Consider the following 13484-nt stretch of genomic DNA (forward strand, 5'->3'; position numbering starts at 1 on the left):
CCTCCCACCACCTCCCACCAGACTCTAAATAGATCCCTAATGTATCCCTCTGTGAACAGTGGAAAGGTTAGTATGGCATTTTTGTCCATCTCTTCGCGGCGGTGTGTCACAGCCCAGTGGTTTGTGAAAACCAGGTCCTGCTGAAGATGCAGGAGGATGTTGGAAGCGGTCAGGGTCGGGTACTGGGATACAGTTCTCAACTGGACCCACTGGACAGCTGCCTACATGGGTGGTTATGCGTGAGTCAATGCATGTGCGTAGTGTTAACAATATGGCGGAAGCTCTCTCTCAAAGGTGTAGCCAAACGTCGCTGCATTTCCTGCAGCATTGTGTTCGAATCCAATGTTTTTCATGACGCTAATGCTAGCATGTCCGACGCAATTTAAAAACAAGCGTAAAACAGGGACATTCAACGTGTGCATGGTGAGATAGAGAATATTGGTATTTAGATGTTTTCTTCAAATGTTCCAAAAGGAATTGCAGCATACCTTGTCATTAACGACAAGTGACGGGTTTATTGCACTTAAATCTGCTGAAAAAAAGGTTGCTTTTGTTGTTACTCAAATGAGGTGGAAAGGATTACAACCAAGATTAGAGCAGAACATGCACACATTTAAGATGATGCTACCAGCAAACGATTGGCATTGGCAAACTCAAACGATAAATCGCTGATCAAAATAGCGGCCGATTTATTTTCTGCTGATCGAATAATTAATGGATCGACCAGTTGTTTCAGCTTTAAAAGACACCCAGCTTTGGTCTGTACCTCTAGCTTTAACGATTATGCAGTGGCTGACCTGGTTTCAGCGTGCTGGTTTGGGATGATGACCTTTGAGGAGTCGGGCTGGGCTGAATCCATTGCTTTTTCACTGCAGAAACTTGACACCGTGCTGCAGGAGTAACTTACACTTAACATCGACTTGCAGTGTAGACGTGTTGTCTGACCCCAGATATAGTGAGAAGCCATAGGCAGTTCATCACAAGTCCAGCACGATGCCTTCCCTGTGTTTTCTTAAGGGGCCGAAACATGATGAATACACAATGTGCCAATGCCGGCCCAGGAGTTGTGAATCACAGTGAATTAATTATTCCAATGCAGGGACTAGGAGATGATGTGGCATCCCTGTAACGTAACATAGACAGAGAGAAACACACACACACGCACACAAAGGAACACATTGCTATGGTAACCTCAGAAGTTTTCACACGGTCCAGATGATGTTTCTTTGTGACAGTGCTGTGCATGCCAGAGTCCCCATGCTGCAGTGCAGAATTATCCTCTGAAGTGTTCTCGTCTTGCTCCCCTCTTCGTCTTGACAGCCTTTAGATGTACGATACAGCCTCCCGTAGTGATTTCTCTGTGCGTAGGGGTCCAATTTCACATCTCCTCTTTCATTCTCAGCGCTATGGCTCCCGGTTTGTGAAGATTTACTTGACATCTGTGCAGCATTCAACTTTACAACTGCGCAATACTGTGCATACTCACACGTACTGTACAAAAAGTTTATGACTGCTTTTTACATTGTGTTGCAACTGCATTTGCACGTGCTTGTGTTTGACTAAATGCATGTACAGGTGGGTAACTTGAGTGAAACTCTAGGCCAAACCGTGGATGTTACAGTGGTCTGCTCATACAGTGCAGGGCAGAGCAGGAAGCATACATGGTTGAAGTTAGAATCCTTTACATTTCGGTCCTGTTTGATTTGGCGACACCCGTGGTTACTGTGGTAACAGCAAGCATTACAGGTTCCAAAACTCAGGAGGCAACACTCCTTGAGCAGCTACTTTGTCAGAAATCGAACAGACGTGCAACTGCATAGTGCAGCCAAACACAGTCACGTTGTTTTTATAAAGAAAATGGTCAGTAATAATTGCAACCGCAATCTGATTCCATGCTGGCACAGAGTGAGTAGTTTTCCACACAACAGCAGGACACAGTAAAGTTGGTTACCTTGCTGAGGAGTTGGAGGTGTGCAGCCTGGTAACAGTGAGGCTGTTTATAGATGAGTTCAAATGAAAAAATGCTGGATTATGCGCTGCAGCATTTCCCGTAAATCTCTTATGCAAGGCAAGTTGAATCCAGTGCGGGAATGGCGGACTCCACCACTAACAATGAAATGCATTGAAATGTAGCCCTGTCGGGGACTGTCTCTGACTCCCATAGAAAAGCTCTGGGAACGGCCACTAATGAGTTAGTCTTCATCCTTGAAGTCTTTTCTCTTGAAGGGCTGTGGTTTAAAAATTGCAGACCATGAATAGTGTTGAGAACGGTTTGATTTTATTTATGAAAATCTTTAGGATTATATTTTATGTTAGAAGTAAGATTGATGGATATGCACAGATGTTTGAAGAAATAAGTTGCATTTGAGCAAGACCTCCTTCACAATAGGATGAAAAGGTAGACTAAGAGAGCAGAATTAAAACAGGGAACGACAGGGAGGAGAGATATGGATATCCTAAAGAGTTAGACGTGGCAAACAAGATGACTGGCCAGTGTCTCCATCCACACTAGTCTGGGGAGACGGGCTAGGTGGATGATGGATGTAGAAATAAACAGGCATGACGGCTCGGGGAGAAAATCAGTAGTTTCTATCAGTTGGCAATGAAGCACCCAATAACACTTTGGCAGTTGATGTGTCATCCTTGATCTACAGTGTGCCCTCTATTGATCTTCTTTAAGGCCCCAGCAGTTCAACTTCATTCTAATTTGGTGAGTAACCTTAGCAACAAGGTACGGCACATGAATCACATGCCCCACTAGTTGTTTTTGAATGGAGGTTCATCACATTAGTGAGGCACACAAACAGGAAAAAAAAAAAACCAGCCAGATCAAGCCTTAATGGATGCTTTAATTTTCCAGCAGTATGAATCTTTTGTGTCATCATAAAAGCTGTCCAGCAGATGAAGATAGAAAAAAAAATCACTCTCAGGGTAATTAATGCACATGCAAGGAGACTCAAAGACGTTAACGCCACGTGGCGGTCTGTCCTCAGGGATTGTCGGCCCACTACTGGAATTGAATACAGAGTTGCACCGGCACACCCTGCGTACGTAAACCCCCACCCCCCCCATCCTCGTCCAATTATCAGTTGAGATCCATAGCTGAAATTGTCACGGCTATAAAGACAATGAGCTCTGTGGTGCTCATGTATATTCATGAGGATGCTCTGTTTAGAGAGCCCGCAATTAGGCTGTATTAGCGCTCTAGTGTACAAGGAGAAAATTATGATGATGGCTGCTCAGTGATGATAGTGATTTAAGTAAACAAATTCATCAAACGCGGCCTTCAGCGCGCTGCAGAGGCACTTCGCTGTCGGGCTTGAAATTTAAGACAGCAAGCATTTGCTTCTTGTCGCCAGTCACAGAGTAAACCTTAGCTACATAACAATCTCTGAGGTAAACAGGGAGACTCCGTGTTTCAATGAACTACTTACAGAGGCGGTAGTTCTCTCTGTCACAAACAAGCAGTGTAACTGTGGAAACTGAGTGTGACTTCTTCACCTGATCCTCGTTCCGTACAGTCGTCAGCGAGTGCACTAGTTTGTGTGAGAAGCACCTCCAAGGGCCCGGTCTTGAAACTTGGAACTACTTGAAATGAATCATGCCGGCAGTGATGACTATTCAAGCCACCACCATATTCTCTTTATCGCCGTCCAAGGCACATGCAGCCCTCCCTGTGCTGATCAAAAGAACATGCCCCCCCCCCCCACACATCTTGTAATGAGAGTCCCATCAATAAAGATCAAAGGAGGATCAGTGCAAGGTCAAGATCAAGATGGGTCTATAACCGGCGCTCAGTCTTGCTAGCTTGAGAAACAGCGAATGCCAATAGCTAAATGTCTTGGATTTACAGTGAGTTGAATCGTACAGTAAATCTTCCTGCCCCTCAATGTGTTCGATTGGAGGCTCAGTATCAAAGGCTCAAGTGTGTCCCAGCAGCAGCTCGACTACTACAGACCATGAAATACGGCTTACTACTGCGATAAAATATTCAGCAGTCACGTGGGAGAAGCTGCTGTAAAGCAAACAGTTTTTTTTTTCTCTTATTCAGAGCAGTTCTTACTATGATCCGAGCGGCACTGTGTAGTGTCACATGCAAAGCGAAGTGTCACATGCACTCAGGCTCTGATCCTCCTGCCAGCGTCTGTGTAGAGATACCAAACTACCGCCACGAGAACTTGAGCAAAGCACGCAGCCCTCATCATATTCGGCGGGTGGCTGCTGCTGATGCTGTAAAGCTGCCGAGTACGCGGCATGGCGGTTCTGCGCGCTCTGTATGCAAATGGTAACCTGTCAGCAAAGTCTGAGAAAGAGCTTGTACACAGGCTGATAACATTGTACAGAGGCAGACAGCATGGGATTGGATTAGAAGCAGAGGCGTATTCTCCAAAGACAGAACAGGAAGGGATCGATGCTAGGAGGTTTTTTGATCCCAGTCCAATGGGCTTATCCACACAGGGTGCGTTCGCTCAGTGTGATTTGACTCTAAATGTACTCGGCATTAACATTTCAGAGTTTACTTCTGTTCTGTGTCAAACTACTTTACATTTGAAAAGGATTGAGCCTTACTTTGATATTTAATCATTACGCCATACCAATATTTCAATATTCAGATTCATTTTACCACCCTTGAAATAATGACCCATTTGGTTCCTGCTCTGCTGGGCTTTGTGCAAACTGTGTATCCATCCACCACAGTAGCTGAGGTAGAAACACATCTATTATTTGATTAATGTCTAATCCAACCTCTTGAAATCTATAATATCTGGCTCTTCTCGCTTTGTGCATTGTCGGAGTTTCTTCACCAGCCACTTGTTGAATTTGTTGAATCTCTGCCATTTCCTATAGGACAGGAAGCCTGTGTGAACTCCCTATAAGGACCATATAACCATCGGGACTCATGCATCTGGACTAAAGCCCGAGCAATAGATCCGTCGACCGATGCTAGCTCCTCACAGATGTATCATATTGGCCGATAAGTAACAAGAGAAGGCCGTAGAGAAATGTTTGATGTAGTTTAGAAAATGTCGGCATTATATAGTCTGTCCACAATTAAGCACACGTTTATTTTCCACCTGTAGAATGTTCTGCTCAGTACATACTGTGCCTTGGTCATAATTCCTTTACGTTCCTCATTAAAAATGCTTGTTTATGTCCTGCGTTTATATTAAGAAACAATTAAAGGCCCATATATTGGATATTTGAAACTCTCAAATGTTTGTCAAAAAACAGACCTTTGAACTAAAACTAGGAGGTGAAAGCGACTGAAATCCACTGCAAACAGCAGGAATCGATCATTTTTTGAAATCTCAGTGGGATCTGCAGTACCACCAACTCTTTCACACAACAAGAACTCATTTAGAACAATGTTGAAATATTTGTATGTTAATCATTTTTAATGGAGCCTCATATGAAGTGAGCTGTTCATACTGGCACTCAAAATAAGTATCCATAGAGTATTTTAACTGCTTAAAATATGCATTTTCAGTGTCACCAATACTACAATAAGATTGGATTTACTTTCATTTATTAAATGGAAGTATTTTTGCTTGCAACAGTGACAGAACTTCAACCTCTCCCGGTTCAGCCCCCTCAGCACAAACACATTGAGTAGTGAATGGAAGGAGCACTGAGCCATGGCTGCCACGTATTAAGTGGTACCGTGTAGATCAATGTGCTTGAGCTCGAGTATTAGTCCCCCCCCCCCATTAGGATAGTGCTTTGCCTCCCTCCCCATTTCTTGGTAGCATCCCGCCTCAGCTCCATTTCAGGTGACAGTGGAACAGTATCATCGGCCCGGTTTATTGATCATGTGGTGATTCTCCTCCAGTTAAGACATCGCCTCTTTGGGGAACCCGGGGTGAAATTGGAGGCCGCAGAGTGGAGAGTGAGATGTCGTGGGGGGTGTTTTGATTTTCTGAGGAATGCATCAATACTTAATCTTCTGCTCTCTGAGTGGTTGTACATTAAACCAAATTGAAGCTCAGTTATTTTCTCTACTAGATAACTGTCACTTGGGTGGGGGGGGGGGCGGTATCTCAACACAAAAGGTCTCCAATTTTGACTAAACCTAGAGAATTTTCTACATTCACTGTTTTAAAAATGACACTTAGTTTAAGATGGAACTACGGTTAATGCTCAAAAACACGAGGGGACATATGAATGCATGTCTTGGGGTGATTTGTGTTTCTTGACCACATGCAGCTACTGTGTTTTATCACACCTTGCAATACCATAAATCCATCTCAACCTTTTCCCATGCCGGGGACGTTTGCATAAATAACATACACTCACAACCTCGGAGCGCCCAAGCATCTGTTTGGAGTGAGTCACACCGCCTCTATCTGAACTGCAGGTACTTGTGTATGAGTTGAACTCATAATTCATCAGCATCTGCGCTCTTGATAAATTGCCACCCCACCCCACCCCCCCGCACAACCCTCTTTGTGCCAGGAGCCGCGACTGTGATGGTGATTAATAAAGAACGTCTCATGAAAATTGCATTATCTTAGGATTCATAATTAATGCCAAAATATGACTATAGAAACTTTGTACCGCACTCATGTTAATGTTAATTGTCATTTATTGGGTTTTTTGTTTTTGTTTGTGTCAACATGTTCTGCCTCCGACACAGCTGTTAATTGCAGCCTTTTTGTTTTTCACTATGTTCCAACAACGACTCCTTTTTCCCCCCCGATTTCTTTTCATCTTTGAAGGATTGATGCCATTGACTGTTGTTACGGGTGCTGCAGATCAGTTTTGTCTTACTTTCTAAAGGTTGTCTCGTTGAAGAGAGTCGCTTTGAAAGGCTGTCTCATCAGACCCCTCTGCAATTCAGTATTTCCCCGGGTATAATTAGCAAGGTTAATGATCTCGTTGCATAATGTATTTTTCGTGGTCTTGGAGGTGTCCTCCACACGGTTCACCTTGTCTAGCTTCCCCTCTTCCCTCTTTTATCATCCACTGTATCCCAATTGATGGTATTAACTGCAATCATTACAGAAATGAGCTGAGCTTTTCAGTTTGTATGAACCACCAACATTATTGGCTTGTTGTTGTTAAGCTGCTCCGAAGCAAGAAAGACCTGAGAATGGGTCCATCTCCCTTTGTATCACCACATCTCTCACAGCCCCAAATAGTGCTGAAACAATTCATCGATTTATCAATGACAGTACGTTAATCAACATATTGAGTTCTTTGTCAGGCGAAAATGTCAAATGTTGGCTGATTCCAGCACCCTTAAATGTGAATATTTAAAGGCAAACGATGATTAGAAAACATATTATTTGGGTTGTCCCTGGGTGTGGAAGCAAAAAAATCCCATTTATTTTTCCTATAGATGCTGTGAGGTGAGGAGCACTTCCACGGCTCGGATGGTCCTGAAACAAAAGATGAACAACTGTTGAAGATCATATCCGGTTCTTTGACAAAAAGTTTTATGGTGCAAACCTTTGTACATAAAGAAAACATGAGATGAGAAGTTACCAGGGACTCCCATGACGCATTTTGGCAAGAAACATCCTTTAACAGAGCTTAAAATGATGTTACAAGCATTTTTTCATTTATATATTTATATATATATAAATATTCATTCTTGTAGCCTTAATCATGGAGGTACAACTGACTAGCTGTTGGAACTGAAGACACTTGGCTGATTTGAACTGTTCCAGGTATTTTTTGAAGTAGTAAAAAATAGGTAATTTTTATCCTAGTCTGGCCCTGGTAGCAACGATGAAATATTTTGGATTTTGCTACAGTTCTGGCTTCTTCTCCATCTCAATGGCTCATGGGTAACGTAGTATTTAGAGCCGCCCCGCCATGCCAAACTGGTTTCTCAGAAACAAAGTAAAAATAGTTCAAACTGGTGGCCATAGCATTAACCCACAGGATTGTTCAATTATTCAGGAGACTTCTGTGCTAAAGTAATATTGAGGGGATCATTAAAAGAAACAAGAAACAACTTCAGCCCACTTTGCAACTCTACTCCTTTAACTTCTTTTAGTGAGGGCTGAATTGTGGCTCAATAAGAGGTTTTAAGCACATGAACACACACATACACACACACACTCTCAGACTCACACTTTCCATGCCCCTTGACATGAGCCAATACCAGCTCCTCCACAGGAGCCAGCCACCCGTCGAGGACCCCCGTGGAGCCGACTCAGCACACCATCCTGGTGTGTCAGCAGCTCCCAGCCCCTACAGGGGACGAGATGCTGTCGTTCTCCCGCTGTCTCCATGGCAGATCAGATTCACTCATAGTCTTTTGTGCAGCATCCCCTGAAACCCGAGAGCGCTGCAGGCACCGTCCAACCTCGCTCACCATCAGCTCGCTGGTTCCTCTCGAGCACCGATTCGCCGCGAAACGACACAAATTTCGAGCGCCATTAGCAGCGTTTGTCGACTGTAGTTCATTTCACTGGCCAGTCTGTGTTGTGACTTAAGTCAGCGTAAAGCTTGCATGGCATGAAAGACCTATACTGCCTCCCACATGATTCTTCCCCCCAGCATGTGGGACCCAGCCTGGCACATGGGGGCTGAAGCGACGGCTACAGGAAACACTTTGCCCCCTCTAATTATCCCCTTAGAATGGAACAAGGCCCGAATCTCTTTTACCCCTGAATCTGAAGAGCAGCTCCTTTCACCAGGCCATTTAAACTGGGGGGGGGGGGGCACTTTTGTTTTGCTTCCCAGTACCCGATGACTCATACTCCGAGGAAGCGCTGTGATGCAGGGAACATCGATTGAACAAAAAAAAAAAACCAGTTGAGGGGGATGGTTAATTGTGCTATCAGTCATGTAGAATCATGTTCCAAGTCTTTAATAGTGAATTTGTTTTTCTTTCTTTATTTTTTAAGACGACAGATTGAAAAGAATTCAAATGTTTTGCATACACATATATGCCAGGTATATTAATATATCAACATGTAGACACATTTCCACAGTGTGACTCAGTGATGTGAGAATGTTGGACTCCTCCTAATGAAGTCAGGTTCTGGGTTTATTCAAGTGTTGACTGATATCGGAGAAAAAGTCAATAACTTGCTATTAATTCAAATTAAGATACACGGGTCAAGTCATATCACAGCAACATGTCAAAATACTCTACAGTATGGATATTAGAAGTGACATGCAGGAATCCAGGTGTGCATTAAGTTTGACATTTTTCAGATAAATTTATACTGCGTTAGGATTCATGACATCCCCGTAACGGATACAGTTCAGTGAGTGAGGGCTGTGAAGCGCTGTGTACTTTGAAAGCAACATCCTACGCAAACTCAGTTGTACTGTCTGCCATTGCTGTCACATCTGTGAGTGAGTGGACTGTCGGAGAAGCTGTTCAGCCGCCCGACAAGCACTTCTGTCGAGTTGAGTCCACTGAGGGAAAGGCATCATCATCATCATCATTCTCACGTGAGAAAAGAGAAACCTCTGAACCCACCATGCTGTACGCACAGTTTTCTTCACATTTCTCTTCATCCCTCCTTAATGCCTCACGGATAGCTATGTTCGTGGTACAGTGTCTCTGTGTGCCGGCGCCAGGGTGCAGTCAGAGCCACGCCATATGAGAGGATTAGCAATGTACAAAAGACTGAGCGGGGAGAATCCATGCTGGATTAGTCTATCTTCCAGACAAAACACGCAAACCACACCTTGCGTCCTTCAGTCTGGAAGCGCAAAGCATCGCGGGTTGTACCTCCTCGTTCTGGGGTCAGCTGGCAGTGGGTCTGCCTCGAGGAGCCCAGCGTGCGCTCTCGTCTCTCATGATCGCTCCTTGTCTACACGGACGGGGGGGCCCGAGCAGATCAGGATGTGAGCTTCAGAGGCTGACTGACTTTTAAGGAGGAGCTGCGTGAGTTAGCGCCACGCCCGCTGCGCTCACATCTGCCTGGGGCACTGCTACACACACATACACACACACACACACACACACACACAGAACAGAGGCAAGTCTTAATCAGCAACATGGATGACCAGGAGGAGGTCAGTCAGCTCATCAGCCCACGTTCCCACAGTGTGGTACGTGCAGCACATAGTAACATGGTGACTGATTTCTCTGGCTTACATCAGTAGCAATGCACTTTTACATATATGGCTGTAGCCAGTGAAGGTTTAAGCCAGCGACTGTTGATTTCACCAGCTACGATGTCAACTGTCGCTGGTACATTGACTCAGCTGTAGCTAAGTACAGTTCATTCTTCATTCTTCAGTTCAAGTCTTGTCTGGTTAATATGCTCTCTGCGGTATCTGTAGCATTCACGCTTGGCCAAAGGTTGTTTTGTTGAAGAGGAAACACCATATTCACCATTCTAATATTGATGTCAAAAATAAGGAGTGGGCCATGTCTTTTTTTTTTTTTTACATAAACAGTTCGGGGCTTTGTCCAAAATCACCTCCTGATTCACTCATTCACTACTCCGTATATATTGGACACTCAGTAGTTTACTCAGTAGGGAACAGCGAATTAAGATTTCTCTTACTAATCATCATCATTTTGCATCCTGACTGACCGGTGAGTCGCTCAACGGTCATTTTTGCATTGGTAAAATGTGGAGCATTGTGGGATTGTTAGCAGAAAGCAGTGCACATGCCATTGGACACTTCCATTTTTATTTTTGTCCCATTGAGCAAGGCCATCTAATAAAGCGATGTTTTAATCTTTAAGATTTCAGTCCTGGTTGATTTGACGACACCTGTGGTTACTGGGGAGAGGCCTAACAGCAAGTGTGGCTTGACAGTACTGCAGGTCACAGAAGTCTGGGGCCAGCAAAACAAGCTATTGTCATTTTAATAAAGACGTCAGGCAATAATTGTCCTTCTCCCGTCATCGACTTTACGCTGCACACGGCTACGAATAGCAGGGCACGGTGGAAGGAGTTGGTTGGAAATGTGCAGCCCGTCGCCTGCAGCGCTTCATCAAACAGCTCACTGTGGCCGCTCCCTCATGTTCCATTGCTCCCCTGCAATATTTCAAACTGACCCGCTGTCAAGAAATGTCGAAAAAAATGACCGTTGTCTTGTTTTGTAGACGCATTGCACGGCGGCCATGGCCTGCCCTCAATACAATGCAATAGCATTATTTTTATGTGATTGTGTAAATCTAGAAACCAGATACGTTTGTGATAATGCTAGGTACAATTACATGTTGTTTAGCATTATGTACAGCACAAAATACAGGCCTGTAGTTTAATGTGTTGAAAGCAATTAAAACTGTGATTGCAGTATAGGTCAGAAAAATCACAAATTGTTCTGTTGCATTATACCGGGGTTTCGTTTTGTGCTCGTACTGAGAGTACTTCCTCCTGACAAGGCTGTAAAACTCTTCTCATCCAACCCGCCCTCCCTCTCAGGACTTAGTTTAAACTCTGCACCACACACAGGACATTTCTATCAGTCAGCAGAACACACAGCCACTGAAGAAGGCAATGGGCCAAACCGTCTTAACTGTGCCATTGCACATATTGATATAACAAAATAAATGAAGATGAATGATTGCAGCGCAGTGAGCGGGGTGTTTGTCTGAAATGGGACTCCTCTGCCTTTGCCTCCGCTCCGATGTTCCCACCAGATAAGTTGGAATTCCAAATTAAGCATTTTCATTCAGAGATGATGGGCCTTTTCTATTTCGTCTCGTTCATTCGCTCACATTTAAGCGGGCAATAGCTGATCTTGGAAATCCATTCAGTGGCTTTGTACAAAGTGTACAGTTTTCTGTGACGTAGCTCAAACTCATTTGAATCACTTCATCCACACACTGAATGTTTTATGTGTTGTGCTGTTACGTCCTGCATTTGCCTCATGTTGTGACTATTGTGCTCTGGTTCAGTGTCATTGCTTTTCAGTTTTCATGACCGTTCTTAGTCTGAAATACAGTGTCCTTCTCTCCCTTCGTGTTCAGATAAGCTGGTTTTCATTCTAATGGAAAATATCCTTCGTGTCCTATTGAAAAACTTTGATTTGACAGTACCAGTCCAATGTACAGTACAGCCAGAGAGTATTAGGATAGTAATATGTTTTTGATTGTTATGGCTCTGTACCCCAGAACATTAGATTTGAGACGACACAGTGACTATTCGTTTGAAGTGCTGACTCTCAGCTTGCGAGTGTTCAGGTCCGTATCGGGTGAGCAGTGTGGGACTCGTAGCACACAGATTAAATGTGATGACTTTATTTTAACTTGCCCAATTACTTTCTTACCCATAAAAGTGGGGGACTCTGTATAAAAAGGACTGCAAGCCCATCTGATGTAGCTGTTAACACCCTCAAATAGTCATTTCACTGTGTGTCTCATTTTAAATCAAATGTGCCACTGAGCTATAATACCTTATGATTGCACTACATGTCGTGTTCCCTGTCCTGAAATGTTGCTGACGGAATCCCTCTCTCTCTCTCTTTCTCTTCACAGTGAACTTTGACCACTTCCAGATATTGCGGGCCATTGGGAAAGGGAGCTTTGGAAAGGTAGCGTAACCTCCATTTTTCATTCAGTAGGATGTGTGTGTGTGTGCTCCGTACCTTCAATTACCCTGCACAGTCTTTATCTCTGCTGAAGAATCAGAGAAGGCTAGCACGACGGGCCGTGAGAGACTACACTTTAGTTCTCATGATGTTATGGTGCTGAAACCTCATTTTTCTATTGTAATAACAGTTCTAAATACGACTTATGCAATTCTTTCTATAAGGTCACTCAGAAGACAGCCAATTTACTTTTCATCGCATGCCAGCCGACCTGTTGGAAGTTTTGACCCCACGTCTCCGTTTAATTACAGAGCGGCACAATACTGTGGCAGCATTTGTCATCAGGCTCAATGGTTGGGTTGACTACAGCTGGGAGGAGAACTTGGCGTGTGTGCGTGTGCGTGCTGCATATTGTGAAACCAAATTACTGCAGTTCTTTTCAACCTTGTCTCAGGTGCCAATATCATCATGGGTGGCCATTGTTGATAAAACAGACATTTTGGATTAACTTGTGGGCCATTTGTTAGTTGAAGAATTCCTTTGTGTTCGTATTGAATGCCTGCATGAGACTTCAGTAATGAATTCAGGGCGCGCGCGTGTGTGTGTGTCTGTGTGTGTCGACACACAACTGGGCTCCAGAGATTGGAATAGTTTATCTTCATTTTGAATCCCAAATATCACGGCTAATATTTGTTCATTATACTCGTGTCTGTGCACGACTTTGCAAATTCTTTCTGCTTTGCTCTTCGCCAAACAATCTTTTTTCTAAAACATGTCCCCCCTGTTATACGGAAAGTCATTGCCCAATGCTGAATACATTACCATGTGAATTTATGTTAATTTTTACTTATTGCTTTGTTCCCTCAAGCTGCTGTCACTTTTCTCTATGATACTGAAGGGAATCTGCAGAAAGCCAGGAAATGCACTGCGTGCAGGCCTAGCTTTAGAGACTGAAGCAGGGCAACCCAAACGTTTTGGCTCCCTTGATTATTTACACTAGATTTTACAGTTTTTGGAATAAATAC

The sequence above is a fragment of the Enoplosus armatus genome, chromosome 12, assembly GCF_043641665.1.
Source record: "Enoplosus armatus isolate fEnoArm2 chromosome 12, fEnoArm2.hap1, whole genome shotgun sequence".
In the NCBI taxonomy this organism is placed as follows: Eukaryota; Metazoa; Chordata; class Actinopteri; order Centrarchiformes; family Enoplosidae; genus Enoplosus; species Enoplosus armatus.